At 39.3% G+C, this 20,455-nt stretch overlaps 1 protein-coding gene across 3 annotated transcripts in view; it reads left to right on the top strand.

Annotated features, from left to right (window-relative positions):
• PPARGC1A (PPARG coactivator 1 alpha) overlaps positions 1–20,455 on the top strand; it is a 489,413-nt gene that overhangs the window by 315,173 nt on the left and 153,785 nt on the right. The gene's annotated exons all lie outside the window — the stretch shown is intronic.

The following is a 20,455-nucleotide window of genomic DNA, read 5'->3' as shown; positions in this document are numbered from 1 at the left end:
TGTAAACAAGATTTTTTTCCAATGTCAAATGGACATGTTCTTTCTTTCTGTTTAATTCTTTGGGAATAAAGACATTTCTGGAGACAGGATAGTCTTGTTTACGGTAACAGTCATATTTGCACACCTGCTCCAGCCCTGAGCCCCCTCATCCCTGGCCCTACCCCAGAGTCCGCACTCCCAGTCGGAGCCCTCACCCCCCCCCCACACACCCCAATCCCTTGCCCCAACCCTGAGCCCCCTCCCACACCCAAAATCTCTCCCAGAGCCCACACCCCCTCCTGCACTCCAAACCCCTCAGCCCTGGCACTACCCCCAGAGTGTGCACCCCCAGCCGGAGCCCTCACCCCTCTACACTCCAACCCCCAGCCCTGAGCCCCCTCCCACACCCAAACCACTCATCCCCAACCCCCTCCCACAGCCTGCACCCCCAGACGGAGCCTCCATACCCCAACCCCTTCCCCTAGCCTGGAGACCCCTCCCACACCAGGAATCCCTCATTTCTGGCCCCACCCCAAAGCCCGCACCTCCAGGTGGATCCCTCACCTCCTTGTATTCAAGTAATTAGACTGCATTTTAAGTTTATTAGTGGACTGATTAATGTACTCTTAAAAAGCTTTATTTGGAAGAAAGTCAATATAGGAAGCCAATAGAGCTCTTGAGAGTTTGTGCCACACACATTCACACATAGAAAATCATGTTATCAATTTTCATGTGACTTTTAATCGATTACAGTGACAAAGAGATTATTTGAAGTCGATTTTCTGATGGTTGTTAAATTAGCATTTGATCACACATGTTTATTTTGATTTTCAAAGTGTCTGTGTTTTCTTAAGAGCAACATAAGCCTCGTCAGAGGCTGTCAATGTTGTTTTCAGCAAGTGAAATGCAGTTTTTCAGAGTGTTTTTATATGGAGTTATTACCTTTGGCTATGATCTCCTCAGGTTTCACAAGCTAAGCAGGCATGGGCTTGGTCAGTACACGGTGCTTCAGGAAGTGGTGTTATTAATTTAGTAAGAGGCTCTCTCACCAGTACTAAACCAATACGCGAAACTATGAGGAAACAAGTAACTCCTACGCCCCTCTGTTTAGAGTTATGTAATATACATTAACAGCAGATTTTACATTTCATTTCCTAGTGATTTTAAAGGAACAACAGAAATCAGAAAAAGCAAAGGAAATAAAAATAATGGAGAAAATAAAATCTTCAGATAATTAAAGCACATGTTCTTGCAAGGCAGTGAAGACCTTTTGGGGATCACCTAGACCTGTAAGAGGTTCTGTTGCAACCTGCCTGGTAATCTGGGGTGCCTTTACATTGTGCAGTTTTGGTTCATACCTATGACACCAGTAGCCTGCCAGCAAGCACAAGGTCTCACCCTGGCTTCCACCAACCTAGTTACTCCTTGCAAAGTTACACCAACAGCCTTTCTAGTCTTTACTCTCCCGAAATCCATCCTCCTTGAGTTCTTTTTCCCTCTGATTTGTCACCCCTGACTTTGTGAAATGAGTGTCCTGTACAACAGCTTGCTTTGGCACCGATGCACCGTACAGTTTGCTCAACAGAGACCTGCTTGTAAAAATAAACAAAAGGATTATTTAATAGAAAAAACACAGATTCAAAGATGAAATATTAAGGGAAAGCACAAAAAATAAACAAACATGAAATCTCAGGCTTTACACTTCTATATTAGAAGAAATCCCCTTTCTAATACAAGTTACCCATTGCATTTGAACAGTTTCCCAGCATACCCCTTAGTCACAGGGAGGACCTACCGTTTCATGGACAGCACTCACTAAGGACTGCCCCTCAGTTTCTGGATGCCGAATGTCAGACACAAGCCTGCTTTAAAAAATCTTTTATTTCTCTTAGTCCATGCTGACTCATGTTTACTTGGAGTGTGGAAACCCCCTCTTGATTTGAGAGCAAGGATGTTTCAATGTCTTTTCATTAACTTTAATGGTCCACCATTGTCTCTTCCTGGCTAGGCAATGGGTTCGTACTTGGAGCCGGTTTCATGTAAAGACCTGTCTTGGGAGGTGCCCCTTGCTGCTGTGAGATATAGTTGAAAGTGTATTACAAGTTATGAGTACAGTTTTCTATGTACATATATATATGGAATCATAACCAAGTCTGTATACATACTTATAATGACCATCAAGTTTACAACATTACAAGCTTTCATAGAAGACCTTGCTCGATACACTTTTATAGTATAATACAGTATGAAATCAGTTGGTTCAACTGCTCATTTTGGGGGTTAAAGCTTTTGTATGTGGACCCTGATTAGAGAGACAAGGTTGGTGAGATAATATCTTTTTATTGAACCAACTTCTGCTGGTGAGAGAGGCAAGATTTCGAGTTGACAGAGCTGGAGAAGAAGAGCTCTGTATAAGCTCGAAAGCTTGTCTCTCTCACCAACAGAAGCTGGTCCAACAAAAGATATTACCTCACCCCACCCCCATCCCTTGTCTCTCTAATATCTTGGGACCAACATGACTACAACAACACTGCATGGACCCTGATTGTCTCATGGGCCCATAATAATTGTTTTCTTTTTATCATGTCCCCCTCTAATTCATCTTCACTTTAAAGTAAACAATTCCAATCTTTTCTGTCTCTCTTCAGAAGAGAGTTTTTCCCCTGACCACATAGCACACAGGCTCCGAGAGCTTGCACTGCCTACCTTTGAGTTTCCAAGTGGAATTCAGGCACCAAAATAAATGGGCAGATTTTCCAAAGAGCATGTATTGGGAGCTCATCTTTTATTTTTGAAAATTTGATCCTAAGTGTCACAATAGGCACTCCTGGGTGCAGAGCAGTTTTGAGAATTTGGACCCAAAGAATACCATTTAAAACACAGGTTTGATTTTCTCCCGTCCATCATCTTTCCCAAAAGCTTGTAGGACAGGTGGGCTTTGCACAGTGACCGGAAGATCAACAGATCTGGCCTATTCCAGACTAAAGTGAAAGAAAGCCCAGCCAGCAGCCCCTGGCTGTTCTAAACTGTAGGACCTCCACTGATTGCAACAGTGATGATAGCATCTCACAGATTCTTTCAGATAGATTCAGGCCAATTGGGGTAACAGGGCAGATCCAAAGACTATTGAAGTTAAAGGGACCCTTTCCACTGAAATTAATGGACCAGTCCTGTATAGATCCAAACCAATAAATTCTACCTAGAAACTTGAGCTAGTTGAAAACGGTAAGTATTTTCTGCCAAAATTTTCCAAACAAATGAAAAAATTATTTTGTTAAAAAATGTCCATAGAAATTTTAGGTGTTTTTTTTTTAAACATCCACTTCTTTGATTTTTGTCTCTAAAACTTCTTCCCTTTTTTCATTGCCAGTAGCAAAATTGTAAAAGGGAAAGGGGGGAAAATGAAGAAGAGAAGAAAATTGGGTTGGGGGCCAAAACCAAATAAAAAATAATAATAATCAGTTTTTGTTTTTTCAGGGGAAAACTGAAAAATACAACATACACCTCTACCTCGATATAACACTGTCCTCAGGAGTCAAAAAATCTTACCGTGTTATAGGTGAAACCGTGTTATATCCAACTTGCTTTGATCCACCGGAGTGTGCTCCTCCCTCCCCCCGGAGCACTGCTTTACCGCATTATATTTGAATTCGTGTTATATCGGGTTGCGTTATATCGGGGTAGAGGTGTACATGAAAAATTTTCTCCTAAGTACTTTCATTGAGACAAAGAGCCATTTTTGTATAAATAAATAAATAAAATACAAGTATCATAGAATAGTTTTGACCAGTACTATCAGAGCCAGTGCAGATGTCAGTGAACTAGTGTCATGTTCTTCTGATATGATCTTCTGATGAGACACTAAAATACTATTGTATTGTGGACCATATGAGCACTTGGTATATAGGCAGAGATGCCGAGAGTTGGGAGCTCCAGCGTATCACTGTATTCTGCATCAGTAGCAGTTTCTGAATGGTTTTGAGATATTACCCCGTAGAAAGCATACTGCAGTAGTCTAATCTCAAAGTGACAAAGGTTATAGCACTAGTCATAGTTGAATCCTATCAAAAACAGGAAAATTGGTATGCATGATTTTCCAGCCAAACAATACTATGCATGGTACTGAACTTTGATCTTTGTTTCATATACCCCATGGTGGGTAGTAACATGAAAGGACTCTATGCTTATAAAACTAACCTGGCTCTTGATTAAGAGAACTTTTTACAAAGGTGCTACAAGTGAAACTAGCATTCAAAGCATGTGCTTACAGAGTGGCTTCCTGGTGCCTCCTCCAAGTTCTTCTTTCTTGCAGCCTGTGATCCTCCCTCCAAGTTCCAGGCAGGTTGCTACATCTTTCCTTTGAACAATTAGCATATAACAATTCTTCAAGTGAGCAGAAATTCCTACATTCTTCCTGGGGGATGACAGTAGCAAGGACCACATTTGAAATAAATATCTCTTGGATCAAAGCAAATGGGGGAAAAAAAACTGTCTGGGTCATTGCTGTGATCTGATCATCTAATAATAGAAGCTGAAATCTAACCAGATCTCTGTGCAATATTGGCCTTAATTTACAAAATTCCCTTTCAATACCAAACCATAAATCTACTCCAGGGGACTGATTTTCTCCTAGTATGATATGAGTGAATCTCGCTGATTTCAATTTCAATTTCCATTGAAGTAAGTAGGAATCACTTGTATACTATAGGAAGACAATCAGAACCTAGCTTTTTCAGGTGGCTTCCATACTATTTTACAGGTAAATGTGTCTCCATTATAAATTCTGTAGTTGGCAACTTTGTTTCCAACAATTATTCCTTAGGAAACAACAGTTCTAGTACTAACATTTAATGCATTTGTTGACTGAGATTTCAGTAGCAACAGCAGAGGAAAACCATCACTCTTTCTTTTTTTCTATTTACATGTACCTAATAATATAAAAAAGGGCTCTATTTCCCCATCCTTTATTCTGGTTTTTGTTATAAAATTTGGACCGATATGTGCAGGCTGAACTAGGTAATCAGGGTGAAGCCACTCCATTTGGAGGTATCGCCTCAAGTTCAGGAATAGCGAAGAGTATTGTGAATTTTTGAAAAATTTAAGTATTTTGTGTTTATCTATAAATAGCATATAAATATCACATTTCGGGATTGTATACGGCATTGATCTTCAGGAAAATCAGGCAGACTTTACATGTGGTAACAAAGCAATGAGATACCATGGCAATGGAGGCTATAGAAAACTCTAAGATAGATAAATATTGCACTCTTTCGTTTGTGTGCCTTTTAACTGACATAGCTATAAAACGTTAAGAATACATTTAGCCACAGAATAGGTGGAGTAGTGTGAGCTTCCTATAAGAGTGCATGAACTGTGATCTGGAAGCTGTGCCTCTGAGGAGTGTTTCTGAGAATTTACTCCTTCTTCTCACTGCTGATATGTTCAACAAAGGAGTCACTTTATGAGACAGACACCCTCGACTGGGACTACTTACTTCCCATAGACCACCAAATGGTCATCATAAGGTGACCACTGACCTGGCCTTTTATCACTGACCTGGGGTGAGTTCAGCTCACTAACATAGAGTGGGATGACTCCATTTTTGATCATTCACATCCTGAGCCATCCAGTTTGTTGCGTTTTTGAAAGAGATATTTAACTTGAAAAATAGTTTACTTTACAGAAGTTCCAACTGGCATAATGTATATTAAAACAGCAGTAAAGTAACTGCCTGCCACTTGAGGTTCAGATTTGATAGCGATACTGCTCCTGTTGTGACTAAACACACAGAGAGACTGATTTAACAAGGAGCAAATGCACATAACATGTTCTGTGGCTGTACCAGAAGTGTTAGTCTTTAAAGCCAATGCTGGAGATAAGGTTAGGGGATTAGTAATATACTACGGAACCTTCCAGCTCTAGGTGACTAGTATGAATCAAGGCTAAATCAGTTATTACCATCTGATGGCTGTTCAGTAGCCTGTTAAAATGAGCTGATGGTCTCAGTCCGGTTCCTTTTATATTTGCATCACCTAATAAGTACTCTTTTGGGAATTCTCAGTAGAGAGATTTAGGATTAAATGGACATGGAGGTTTAACTGATTTCTTGGTCCTATGGGAAGTCAATCCAGGTCAGGGTGGAGGCAGTGTGAGGGAGAAAGTCTTGATCTTCTGTTGCCTGGGTTGTATATGTTCTGTGGATAAATATAGAGTGCAGTCTCCAGGCTTGTCTTTCCAACAGCTCTCCTGAATGCCAAAAGTTCAGTTTAAAACAACAAAACCCCACTGAGAGTGATTGCAGGTTGCAGGGGAAAGATACTACTGAATTTTCAGTATCTAGTGGGGTATTTAGTGAGTGACACCAGCAGATTACCCATTCACATTTTCATTGCCATTTCAGTTTGCTGCTGTTGGAAGAATAGAAGGTCAGTACCCCAGGAGGATGTTACACTACAATCCCCAATTTCTTCAGGCCTTTAGACAACTCTCCACACTTGAGAAGTATTTGGAAGGCTGATAGCCTAGTGGATATTTGCCCCCATCACAACATTTTCACCCATTTTGGCCCAATTCACCACTGATCTGGTAGTCTGCTCTGCAGGTGGTTTGTGTTATTAGAGCTATGTGGGGACGGTTGCTCAGCACCTCAATACTACACTCTAAATGGTGCTATAACACATGCAGCATTTGCAGTTTGAACAGCAGTTCTAGACCACAATATTGCTAAAATAAGGGATTGTGTATATTCTGTGTGTGTCACTGTAAGCACCCTGATCCCAGTTTTTTTAAGAGATTTGTGATTAGATAGTTTTACCCTCCCCACAAGTATAGCTGAACCACTGCTTCAACTGTTACCTCATTCTGTGCCATCTGCACTTGGTTTTCTTAGCTGCTTCGCCTATAACTATGTACAGTGAAAAATACCCATCTGCTAAAGGGTGAGGTACTAGTCAGAGGTGACAGACAGTTCTAAATAGGAATTATTAGGAGATGTCAAACACCAAAGATTAGGCAAAAATGTTCCAAGAAGCTCTGAATGGTGAAAGAAAGAAAGAAAGAAAAAGCATTTTATCCATCAAAACATGAGAATTAAATGGAAGAAGGCGGTAGAGAGAGAGGGCTTTTAATCTGAGGGCTCTAACTGTAGTTAGATTTCTGTAGTACTCCTGAAATACAATGATCTAACCGTGACATAAAGATGATGATGTGCAATAGACTGTATCAGCAGTTTCACAGATGTTTACTTGAAGTTTAATGTTAATGAAATGCATAGATGTGCCTTGTGTGTTTTTTCCTCCAAGACACAGTTTTCACATTTGGTCTTTCTTACAGTTGAATTAATTTATCTCATTTAGCACCTGAAGAATCACCACAGTAGGTGTCCTTATTTGAGAGTCCAGGACTGAACAACTGTAAAGGCTAAAAGATCACTTAGCCTCTGGAAAGAAAGGTCTCCATTGTAATGTATAGGAAAAATTTTCACTGCACCTTCATAGTCTGACAGTTTTAAACTCCCTTGTAATAATGACTGAATTTATCATTATTAAAAGTACTAAGTAACATGTCATTACCTTTGTAACAGTAAGAGATAATTGCATACTACATACTTGAAGGAAACAATCTGGAAGAAAAGCTTGTTTACATATACTAAGGATATGTACAGATTAGATACAATGGGTCTGTTTAAACTGTCAATCTGTATTATATTAGAGATTAGATAAATGTACATAGATGTTAGGCATAACAAATATTTGGCAGTGGTTCTCTGTCCTTGCATTGTACTGTAGTTTATTACTGTACTTGTATAGCAAGTAGCATACTGTGACGTGCTTACCACCTTCAACTCCCTCAGTGCAGGATCACACCTATGCAAGTAATTCAATAACACATAATTTTTAATGTGCAACTATTATTTTTAACTGACTATTTTTATTAGAAACAACTTTATACAAGAAGCTGACAAATCAGGAGGAGCATTAGTAAGCTTATGTTACAATGTGTACATATTTTTATGCATTTGTATTTATCTGCTTGCAGTGGTCGCTGTTAATGCTGTTACAATTCTCATTTGGAATTAATTAATCTTACTGCAGTCTGAGTTAGAAAAAAAGATAAAACTGTAAAGATTTTTAGTGACGAGGACCGTATCTGTAGACACAGCATTGCATTCCATCTCCATTTGTGTTAACGTCTTATATAACTCTTTTGTATTTACTTTTTTTCCTTTTCTTTTACTAACATCAATAAAAATTGCAAACATGGAAAAAAAATCTTTGCACACAGTTTTGGAATGTACATGAGGCAATCTTGAGCTAAGGAGAGCAGAATCCATTTAAATGTGTTTGAAATTCTGTGGGTCAAGTTATGCCACTTTTGCTCAACATGAACAAGGGTGGCATGAACTTGAATAAATTTAACAAATCATCTACTTCTACCCTTTGCTTTTCAAGTTTTCTTTTTTAGATTGTGATTATTAGTATTGTTACTACTAATAAGATGCTTGACAATTGCATATTGCTTTATATCCACAGCTCTCAAAGCACTTTACAAAAGTGAGTATGTATTATTAATTTAACATCTAGGGAAAAGTGGTCTCTAATTTTGGATGCCCAATTTTAGACATCTCAGGTATATTTTTCAGGGGTGCTGACTACCCCCAGCTGCCATTTTTTATATTAAATGCAATGTAACTAAAACACAAATACCATACTTGCGCCCTGACTCTGCAACTAACTCTGTGCTGTCAGACCGCGGTGCTCATGTAGAACCCCATTGACTTCCAGAGTTCTGCACATAGGAGCAGGGGTCTCATGGAGTCTGTTGCACATAGTTTTGACTTTAGAAAGGAGGGAGGGGAAGTTTCCCTCCTGGGACAAAGAGGAACAAGGAAAATTGAGAAGAATGAGGTTCCGGGATAGTGAGGAGCCATGTTTGTTGTGGGCACTTTGGACGGACGTACCTCTGTTTGTAGTTTTATAAATCAAAATAAATTAATAAATATGTGTGGGTAAGGTGAGATCAAAGCAGAAGGATTTATAATTGCCAATCAAAGCCTAGTATTGAGAAGGGGAACACTGTAATCCAGGAAATACGTACCTAAAGCACTGTCAAATTATCATTTAAATAAACCAGAACAAAATCTTATCTGGATTGAGGATTTTTCTGGCTGGAGCTGTGAGAGTATCTTTGTGAGTGCATTATGCAAAAGTTTCATTGGCTTTTTTACAGTGTGCACTAATTGATATTTGATTTGAATTACCTTTGATGCACCTTTGGCTGTGACTTGGACTAAGGAGAAAATTTCAGAAATGAAAAAAAAAATGTTTTATTTATTTATTTTAATAAACTCAATAGTATCATCTTTCACATGCCACTCATGCCCTAAACCTAGGTGCACAGACCATTGTGATTGTGAGGAGCCCCGTGCCTTCATGATTTCTCATTACCACCAATGGCACTCCATGCAGGCACCCAGAGTCTGACTAACTGATCACATTACAAGATTGTGAATTAAATATCCTCTAGCTTCTTCCTTCCCTTATTATTCTGCCTTCAACTCTTCTTTTTCCCCTTTCCTAAACCTAAGTTCACACTATTAGATGAGGTGTTAACACCCAATAAAAAAACATTATGGTGTTAACATGCCAATAAGAAATTTTGTGACATTCTATGTTGTAAGTTTGTGCTTTTAAATGTTATTTTCTTGGTTTTTCACGTACTATATGTCTATATTAAGTGAATTCTCTTTCTTTGGTTATTGTCCAAACTGTTTTTTCCTCTACATTTGTTACAGACTTTTGCAATATATAATTTAAAAAGCACCATAGTGCACAAAACATGTGGAGCATTAAATGGGATTACCTGTTCGATAGTTGTTTCTATGGCTTCAGAAATGTGCTATTCTGTCTCATCACTTTAGTAGCTAGCTACTGTAGATAGGAATGATGACCCACACCATGATCTTCTAAGGAAGATAAGGGAAAGATCTTTTGAAGATGTTGTCAACAACTTTGATGGTATTTTCATAGGGATTCTGAAATGGACAGAGTGATGTATTTCACTGAATAAAATTACTCTGATAGTACTGTCATACGCAGGGGAGAGGCATACATGCCCTAACTCATATGTGCTCTCCTGCTGCTTCAAAGGGAATAGAAGTGTGAGGGAACTGGTGACAGTGAAAATTTAGCTACTGAGGCATGAAACGAGAGGATGAAGGTAAATGCTGTTAGCCCATTGGGCAGGCTTTTGGGAATAGTGACATCATGGCCTTTTTCACTGCATCATGAACCTGTTAGAAGGACAAAGCTAGAAATCTTGTAAGTGTCTAAAACACCTTCTTACAAAAGAGGGACATGTTAAACCTGTTAAATGGGAATTTGGGGGGCAGAGAGCATGGAATTGAGTAAATAAAAGCTTCTAAGAAGGGTTCAATTAGCATTGTACCTATAAAATCAAGCAACTCCTACTGATTGTACAATTAATAGGTGAAGACAATGTTAAATATTCTTAAGAAAAGGGGCAAACATTCTTATAAAATGAGGGCTGATCTGATTCCTTTTGCAATATAAGACTGAACCTTTTTCTCCCCAAAAATAACATTGTCAGTTATACAGAAACACATGTACTTACTCCAGCTAATGGAAAACTGCAATAACAGTCTGAATAATAGGTTTTAGAAATATCAGCTATTTGGTCTTTATACTTGCTTTACCAGTCAATACTGAAGCTTTCCTTCAAAGAGGAAGCAGTACTTAGAGATGGGGAAGGAATATTTGCTACCCAATCTTTCTTATAGAATTTGTTTGCATTTCAGATGAATTATTAAATGCAAATTCAGCAATGCAAAGGAGGAAAAAACAGATTATTTTCCTTTTGAGTTTGCTGATTAGTCAATTGCTTAGTTCATGGAGGATGCCACTTGTGTCAAGTTTCTGTATACTTTCATAGAACTGGAGCATGATACTTACTGTATCTCAAGTGAATGATTTTTCAATTAGCCTGCACTTCCTTGTCTGTATTCCCTTTGCAGTCCTATGTGGGTGATGTAGACCAAAGGTTTAAGAGGTTTTGGACAATTTATGATGTTTAGAGAGGCTGTTTGTCAAGAAACAATATCTGCAACAACTTTTATGTTCAATTTTAGTCCTGGGTCTTTTGTTTATTTTTATAGCACTATTTTCTGAGGTGTTAAAGCTAACTTGAAGGTATTATTAAAAATGGAGGGGTGGGGGGCGGGAAAGGCCAGTGTTAAGAGATCGAGATATCAGGGTGGCACACAACTGTTTTTATGATAGAGATGCAGACGGGAGTGCACTGTGAATGGGTTTACTCCTCCAGCCAAACCGAGAAAGAAAGGAAAGATCAGAAACATTTGAAAATGAGATCATACGGCGTGTGAACTATACAGACATCTCGCCCATGTTTTTTTTATGAGAAGTCTTACTGACATTTGAAAAGTAGGGACCTATTCCTTAATCTTAAGGTTGACTGACATTTAAGGGCAGCGTAAGGCATGATTTCCTCCTCCTCTTTTTAAATTGAAGTTTTCATAAATCAGTGTGAGTGGAGAAACCTGGTTACATCTTGCAGAGTGCGAAGATGTGGATAGAAATATGAAAAAGTAACCGATGACATTTTAAACACTTTCCTGATTCGTGTGTGTGTGTATATATATATATAGAGAGAGAGAGAGACAGAGAGAACCTTGCAATGAGAGAGAAGAATTGAAAATGATTTCATTTCAGGCCTTTATCCCAATGGCATGGACACCGTTCTAAGAATTTTATAAAAATTGAAATAATCGGGGGCAGAAAGGATGCATTGCTGGCTAAGATAACATGTTACAAGGCTACAATACACACGCATCATCCCTAGTTCAGGTAGGCAACCAGCCTGCCTGAACACTGTGGGCAGACTCAGACACCCACCTTCAGTGCTGGTGTGTACGCTGAGCTGAGGTAGGTAACAGCGGTAGGTAACAGTGCTGTCTGTTGTGGCTAATGATTTTAGTTGGATGGGCAGTGTTGAAAATCAAGGAGCAAACATTTCTTTTTGATCACTGATCCAGTACCAGGGCTTAGAAAACTTTCCTACTCCTGGAAACATCCATAATATTCCCAGTAGAGTGTTTCTCTGCTCTGGCAAGTCATGAAACATTTGACCTTAAAGTGTCAGTGCTACCTAATTTATTCAATTATATTCTTTGCACCAGTATTTTTGGGGAAATTGAATAGCAATTATAGGAAACTTCACAAAATTTAAAGCAATGGTTTCCCAAAGCTTAAAGCAAAGCTAATGTTGCCACTTAGCTGTGTTCTCCTCTCCCAGCAAAATCTAAGGGGCAGTTCAAACCCCATGCTGCTGATGAAATCACAGTAAATTCCTATTTCAGTATTCAAGACAAGCTCCAAGTGCATAATGGAATAAAATGGGAAAATATCAATGTTACTAAACAAATGGAGAAATTAGATATTTTCTCCATCTAACTCCACTGAGTAGTTATATCTCCTCTTGATCATGGAAACGAGAACTGCATGCTTGTGGTTTTTAAACTACAATCTGAGATAGCTTATTTCCCTTGTTAAAGCAATGCTCTCTTTGACTCTAGAGCCACTGGAAACAGGAACACACGAGTGTCAATAATGTAAAAATCTATAAAGGGACTGATCCACAAGTCCTCCCTAACTCAGGTGAATCTCCTGGGAGTTTGGCTTATGCAAGACTGGAGGATTGGCCCAAAATGTCTTGTGGGTTTTTAAAACTGGCTTCAGTGACAGTGCTAATACTGCTTAGCTAGCTTTACTTTTGTGAGTGATTAGTGCCAGATGTTGAAGTCAGGCACTGACGCCAATGTAACAATTGTTTTATAAAGGGTGATAAACCATATGAATTGAGGACATTAATATTTAGGTGTTTTCATGCTAAAACGATCTGAAGAGGAGTGATATAAAGTGACATAAAATTCCCCTTTATAATTTGAGTAGCATAAAAGAATGACTAATAAACTGCATTGCATTTATAGCTAAACAGTGAAAATAAGGCTGCTTTTGATATATCCTCACTATACAACCGTATTGGGGGGAATTAGGCAATCTTTTTGTATTTTATGTGAGGCATCATACATTGTGTGTCTATATAATGGCTTTCTGTGAGCTGAGGAACAAAAGTTAAGCAATGCAGTTTGTTTTAATAGATAACAGTGCATTTATCTCTTTCTGAGCTTTAAACCAGTGCAAACTTATATAGAAAAGCACATGTTGACAGTTTAGCAAATGTATGTGAACTAGAGTAGCCAATTTTGGTTGGATGTATTCGTGGAGGTTTCATCACATGACATAATCTTTAGTTAAAGATTAATCTTTAATTCTTGGAGACTCCAGGACAATCCTGGAGGGTTGGCAGTGATAGTTTGAATCAGTGTAAATATTTTGTGATTTCTATTGCATGTAACTTTTAAAAATAACCATTAGATATTTAAGGCCAGATTCTCTACTGCACCAATATCCTTCAGCACTAGAGATACTAGGAGAACCGTGAGAGAGATGGTTATGACTCCCTGATTCTTAAACAGCATTTACTCTGGGCCTGGGATAAATGACAGCAGCTTAGAGGCTGCTCTAACTTAACAACAGGTAGCTATGGTCCATAGGTGGCCACACAGTGGAACCATACCTATCCTCATCCCTGTCATTTCCCCACCCCTCACATGCCCCCTACGCAGTTGGTGTAGGAGTTGCCGCCAGAAGCTTTATGCCATCTAAGAGTCCTGTCTCAGTTGAAACAACAAAGAGTCTGGTGGCACCTTAAAGACTAACAGATTTATTTGGGCATAAGCTTTCGTGAGTAAAAACCTCACTTCTTCGGATGCATGTCTCAGTTGAGTAGCTATGGCCAGATTCCAGCTCCTTGTTCCCCTCATATGGGGGATAGGAGTTAGCAAAGGAAAGAAAATCTGCCCCTTTACATTTGAGATACAGTTTAGCCTAGCATTGGCTCTATGAGCTATATCCTGCAAATACTTTTTACTAGGCATATTGTCTGCTACCATGAGTAGATCCATTGAATCCAATGAGAATGCTCATAGTAGTAGGCACTTTGCCTGGTAGTAAGCATTGACATGATCTGGGCCTCTAGGCGGCTTGGCATCAGCTTCATTCAGCTATCAAAAAAGTTAGGTTCTGGTTTGTGCTTATGAAGATTGACAGTATGATGCTTCTCCTTTACTACTTTCTGGACTCTCCACTACATCCTGGATAGAAACTGAGACTCATTTATAACATAAACACAATAAGAACAATGTCTATTAGTAATGAAATAATTGTAAGCTTAACTGCCAAGGTGAGCATGAACCTGAAATAAGACCACTGACTTGGAGCTAGCAAAAAAACCCACCATAATCGGAGAGTAGTTATCAGGGGATTCACAGTCAAGCTGGAAGGGCATATCGAGTGTGGTCCTTCAGGGGTCTGTCCTGGGTCTGGTTTTATTCAATGTCTTTATAAATTATTTAGATAATGGCATAGAAAGTACTCTTAGGAAGTTTGCAGATGATACCAAGCTGGGAGGGGTTGCAAGCATTTTGGAGGACAGGATTAGAATTCAAAATGATCTTGCCATGCTGGAGAAATAGTCTGAAATAAATAGGATGAAATTCAGTAAGGACAAATGCAAAGTACAACACTTAGGAATGAATAATCAATTGCACAAATACAAAATGGGAAATGACTGCCTAGTAAGGAATACTGCAAAAAAGGGTCAGAGGGTTATAGTAGATCACAAACTAAATATGAGTCAACAATATAATACTGTTACAGAAAGGTGAATATCATTCTGGGATGTATTTAGCAGGTGTGTTGCAAGCAAGACACAAGAAGTAATTCTTCCACTCTACTCAGCACTGATAAGGCCTGAACTGGGATATTGTGTCCAATTCTAGGTTCCACATTTCAGGAAAGATCTGGACAAATTGGAGAAAGTCCAGAGGAGAGCAACAAAAATGATTAAAGGTCTAGAAAACATGACCTACAAAGAAAGATTGAAAAAATTGGATTTGTGTAGTCTGAAGAAGAGAAGACTAAGGATAACAATCGTCAGGGATATTAAAGGATGTTATAAAGAGAAGGGTGATAAATTGTTCTCCTTAACCACTGAGGACAGGACAAGAAGTAATGGTCTTAAATTGCAGGAAGGGAGATTTAGGTTAGACATTAGGAAAAACTTCCTAACTGTAAGGATGATTAAGCACTGGAACAAATTACATAGGCAAGTTGTGAAATCTCCATCATTTTAAGGCCATGTTAGACAAGCACATGTCAGGGGTGGTGTAGATAATACTTAGTCCTGTCTCAATGCAAGGGATTGGACTAGATGAGCTATCAAGGTCCTTTCTAATCCTACCTCCTACCACTAAGTTCAGGATGTAATCTTTTTTTTGGAAGGAACTGTATTGTAGTGTTTGATGGAAATGACTGTAGTGTTCTCAGAGTAGGAGCATGTTGTCTTCTATCATTGTGAAGTACCTAGAACACTGTTGGCATGATATCCATGATAAATAATAATAATTATTATTAATAATAAAGCCAGTCTGAAGTATGACTGAGTGAGACACCAGATGGTCTGAGAGTGGAGTAGAGGCACAATCCTGAAGAGAGGTGCAAATGCTCTCTTTCCATGGAGGTTCACTTATGTATATAGACTCATAGACTTTAAGGTCAGAAGGGACCATTGTGATCATCTAGTCTGACCTCCTGCACAACTCAGACCACAGAACCTTAGCCACCCACTCCTGAAATAGACCCCTAACCTCTGGCTGAGTTACTGAAGTCCTCAGATCATGATTTAAAGACTTCAAGTTACAGAGAATTCACTATTTACACTAGTTTAAACCTGCAAGTGACCTATGCCCCACGCTGCAGAGGAAGGCAAACCTCCTCCCCCCAGGGTCTCAGCCAATCTGACCTGCGGGAAAAATTCTTTCCTGACCCCAAATATGGTAATCAGTTAGACTGAGCATGTGGACAAGACTCACCAGGCAGATACCTGGGAAAAAATTCTCTTTAGTAACTCAGAGCCCTCTCCATCTGGTGTCCTGTCTCTAGGAGTTGGGGACTTTTGCTACTGGCAGTCGCCGATGGGCCATATGCCATTGTAGGCAGTCCCATCATACCATCCCCTAGATAACGGATCTACGATCAGTCAGGAAGGTAGAAGAACAGAAGAGCTCCAAATCTGAGACTAAGATGATAATAAACAAGAGTATTTTTAATTATTGTTTTATTTTATTGGAAATTATATTTTATTTTCCAGTCTAATACTAGGCAGGGAGACTAGAGACAGGCTTTTTAAATACCCGACTTGACCAGGTACCTCCAGGTCAATGGGTAATTCAGCCTTCATAGTTTTCAATTTTCAAACTGTTTTCATGCTTTGTATTGGAACTGGACAGCTCCTCTTTCTTCTCTTCATGGGTTTGTTACTGAGCTCTTACTGAGACTTCTGCTGCAGAAAAGTAAAACAGATGCTAGTTGTTCTGCACGTGGAAGACTACCTGGTAAAAGAGGCAAAAATTTGCCATACAGAAATGCTGTCACCATGAAAAACAGGTAGTGTCTAAGGGTTTTTGCTAAAATTGTAATGAAATAGGGAGCCATGGGTACTCTGGAATCCATGTACAATAAATCATCAATGGGCCAAATTCTGGACTCAAAAGTAAACATTTGACTTCCCCTAACACCAATCAAAGTTGTGCTATATCCAGGACTGCCAGTCTTAGAACAACATCAGTGGTCTGATTCACCATGGCAGAATTGCAGTGTTATGCCAGTGTTGATTTAATAGATTTGGCGATACACTAAACTAGAGCAATGCCGTGGTGGGTCAAGCCCCAAAAGTCCGTCTCCATCTTCCACTGAAGATATTTGTTAAACGGTGAGTAGCTGTTTTGATGGTGCTTCAATGCCAAGGTGGCAGACAAATATACTGATCTAAAGAACTTGCATCAGGTTTTTCACATGTAGGTCTAAATAATTATGGTGCCCCTGTTCCTATGAAATTGAAGTAAAAACAGTCTCCTTCCATACGTAGAACATTAGTGCCTCAGAGTTGGGGGGATGAACGGAGCAGAGTTGGTGCTCTGGCTGCAGCAAGGAGTCTGAGTGTTGCTGTTGATTGGCTTCTGCCTGTAGATGATCCTGCGGTACTGCCCTTCCCCACAAACTCTCCCTCTTCCACCCCAACATTTTTTTGCTATTGCTTGTTAGCTGCTAAATGGTACTAAATTAAATGTGTGTTACCAGTTATGCAGCACTGTGTGTGAGCCACTAGCTGGTACAGCTACAGAATTTGCTGCATGTTCATCACATTATTTAGCCTGGTTTGAGAGAGGAATCAACCTAGTTCCGTGGCAGTCCACAATGGGACATAAATATGAGGCCAAGAGCTTCTCATCTGGTGTAAATCAGCACTGAAGTCAATCAGTACTGTCATCGTCTTCATCATGGCAAATTCCAAAGGGATGTAATCTCATTGCAGATCGAGCACTATCTGGATTGATCTCTCTCTCTCTAGGTTCTGCACTGAAGTAAATGAAACTACTCCAATCTACCATGCTTTCTCTTCAGTCTTCCCATATTCTTTCTTTTATTAGTATCTGGATATTTTTCTTCTGTCATTTAATGCTGGTGGTACTGAATGATGATGAGAAAAAACTTGGTCCATCACCAAACCCTTATTTTTAGATAATTAATACTTGGCACCAGAGTAGCACTTAACAACCATGACTGGGAGGTGACTGGCGAAAAGTCCAGGCATGGCATCATCTATTTATTACTTTTTTTGTCCATGTGCCAAGGTCTTCATTAATTATGGTGGGAAGGGATAGCTCAATGGTTTGAGCATTGGCCTCCTAAACCTAGGGTTGTGAGTTCAATCCTTGAGGGGGCCATTTAGGGATCTGGGGCAAAAATGACCTTTCAAGGTTCCTTCCAGTTCTATGAGATAGGTATATCTCCATATATTTGTTACTTTTATTTTTCTAGTGGGAGTGGGAATGATGATTATTACTTGGGAGAAGATACCAATGGGCTACCATAAGTATCCCTTTGGGCACAGAAGATAGATTATATCTGGCAATCTTGCCAGCATAATATCCATGAAAATCAGATTCAGTATATATAAATATTGTGCTCTGATGATAGAGTGTAGTGGGCCCAAGCCTTTTTACAGATTCTACATGGCCATCTCTGTCATTGACATAATCTGTCTTTCCATTCAATGAACTTTTGTGCCAGGAAGTCCTGGTAGCTCCTCCGTCGTTGGTCTGATCAGCTCCGTTACTTCCCTATTTTATATCTACTTTTTGGTGATCTACCCTGTTTCCATCCCCCCACCCCCTTTGATCAAGCTCATTCTGCGTTTGCTTTTGCTCTGTTTAAAAACTCTGCTCCCCAGGTGGGTTATTCCAATCTCTCACAACTCTAAATTTTATACCGGTTTTTAATATAAATGAGCTATATGTTCAGGTGGATGACACCAGACCACAAGTGACAGCGTAGTTCATTTACTAGGGCTCTCACCTCTGGGCCAGCAGGTTGCATGTTCCTTAGTCACATGCCAGGGCTTGGGTTTGTCTCCAGTGCCGCTACTGGGTGTTGTGCTAACCTGTGTGAGTTGTCCTTTGGATGAGATGCTATATTGAAGCGCCTTCTGCCTTTTGCTGGTGACTGGTGTCCAGGTGGAAATGGAAATAACCCAGAGAATGTTTTTTTAAAAAAACATTAGGGGATAACCCTGTTGTCCTAGCTAGCATTTCTTCTCTCAGCAGAGCAGGTACTAATGTCTGAGGCTGTGTATGTGAGCTGTTGCTGAGCACGCAATGGCTGCTCTGTTTGTCTAAACAGTCACTGCCCTAACAGTTAATTCACTTAGTACTGTAAAGTATTTTTAGGATGCCTTCAGTATGAAAGGCAAGTTATAAAACCAAATTCTATTCTAGTATCTAAGGAAGCATAAAAATGAAAATCCACATTCTGGATTTCCTATTGGATACCGCATGAACTTAAAAACAGAATATACATGTTAACCATAACCCTTTGTTTGCAGTGCTGTTGTAGCTATGTTGTTCCCAGGATACGAGAGAGATAAGGTAGGTGAGGTAGAAGTTATTCCGATAAAAGATATTATCTCACCTACTTTGTCTCTAAATTATTACTCATAACTACAGTTTAGATGATAACTTGGCAATGTGCCCACAACTCTTTTATAAACCAGTAACTTCCAGAATAAATTATATATCATACAGAATCCATAATTGTCCTTAAAAAGGTACAGTTCTAAATCGTTCTAAAAGGTACAGTTTGCAGTATATTTCACATGAAATATGTGCAACAAAGCTGGCCTGGTGGTTCAGCTTCTAGGCACTCTACCTGAGTAACCTGCCTGCTTTCTGAGGCTGCAATTCAGGTTCCTGTCCAAGACTCATGAGGATACGAAATTGAAAGGGGGTTGTGTGGGTCGGTCTGATTTTTAGTTGTGGCCTGGGGATAGGTCCTCAACAACAGTTAAAGTGGGGAAAAACAGAGTAATGATCACTGATATTTCTTTTCACGCTCATGGGTTGCTATAGGTTACCTCAGGGTCTCCCACAAAGCATTAAGTGGTAGTATTCTATCCTGTTTTCATTTATTGTTCCATTCAGTCTTTCCACCAAAGCCGTACCCATCTGAAGTAATACCAAAGTATAATATGTGCACTGCATTTTATAGTTATCCACATTTCACCAAGTTTGGAGGACTATAGTGGGACCATTGGTTGGCTTATCCGTGCTCTAGTCTTGGAGCACCTTGACTTATTTGGCTTGTTTTTTCCTAGAGGGAATGGCTTTGTGAGGTAAGTAGCAGATCTGACATATCTAGACTCCTTGAGACCATGCTTTCAAATCCCATTCGGAGTCAACTTGGTCCTTTATTCTTCTAAGATAGATAAATTGTGTTCCATCCAGTCTGCTTTAGGATTGGACAAGGCCTTAAAAGAAAAAAAACCTGTCCTGTTTGCTCTGCCTACTCATTAAAGATCTGACTACACTTATCCTAAAGAATAAGGGTTTAGCTAATATTCTTGTTGTTTGGCTAATTGCTGTCCTCTAACCCAGATGTGGCTGTGTTTTAGTGACAGACAAAGCGATCTCTATATGTACATAGTGTTAAATGTTCTAAAGTGAAAATTACTGTACACATTTCAGATATTACTACTGTAATGGTGATATTAAAAATATACATGGATGTGTATTCAAGTAACCAAATAATAAACTGAGAGTACCATAACATAAGTAGTTCCAGTGTTTGTCCTGGTAATGGGCTGATTAGCTATTCAGAACTACTCATTAGTTTTCAGTTAGAATTGCATTATTTTAGTGTTCTGCAAATATTTTCATAACCCATATATAACAGAAGACTCTTCTTGCTCATATCATGTAGCA

This window comes from Malaclemys terrapin, chromosome 5, assembly GCF_027887155.1.
Source record: "Malaclemys terrapin pileata isolate rMalTer1 chromosome 5, rMalTer1.hap1, whole genome shotgun sequence".
NCBI lineage: Eukaryota > Metazoa > Chordata > Testudines > Emydidae > Malaclemys > Malaclemys terrapin.
The sequence above is the reverse complement of the archived record's forward strand: the minus strand, read 5'-3'. Positions and strand labels throughout refer to the sequence as shown.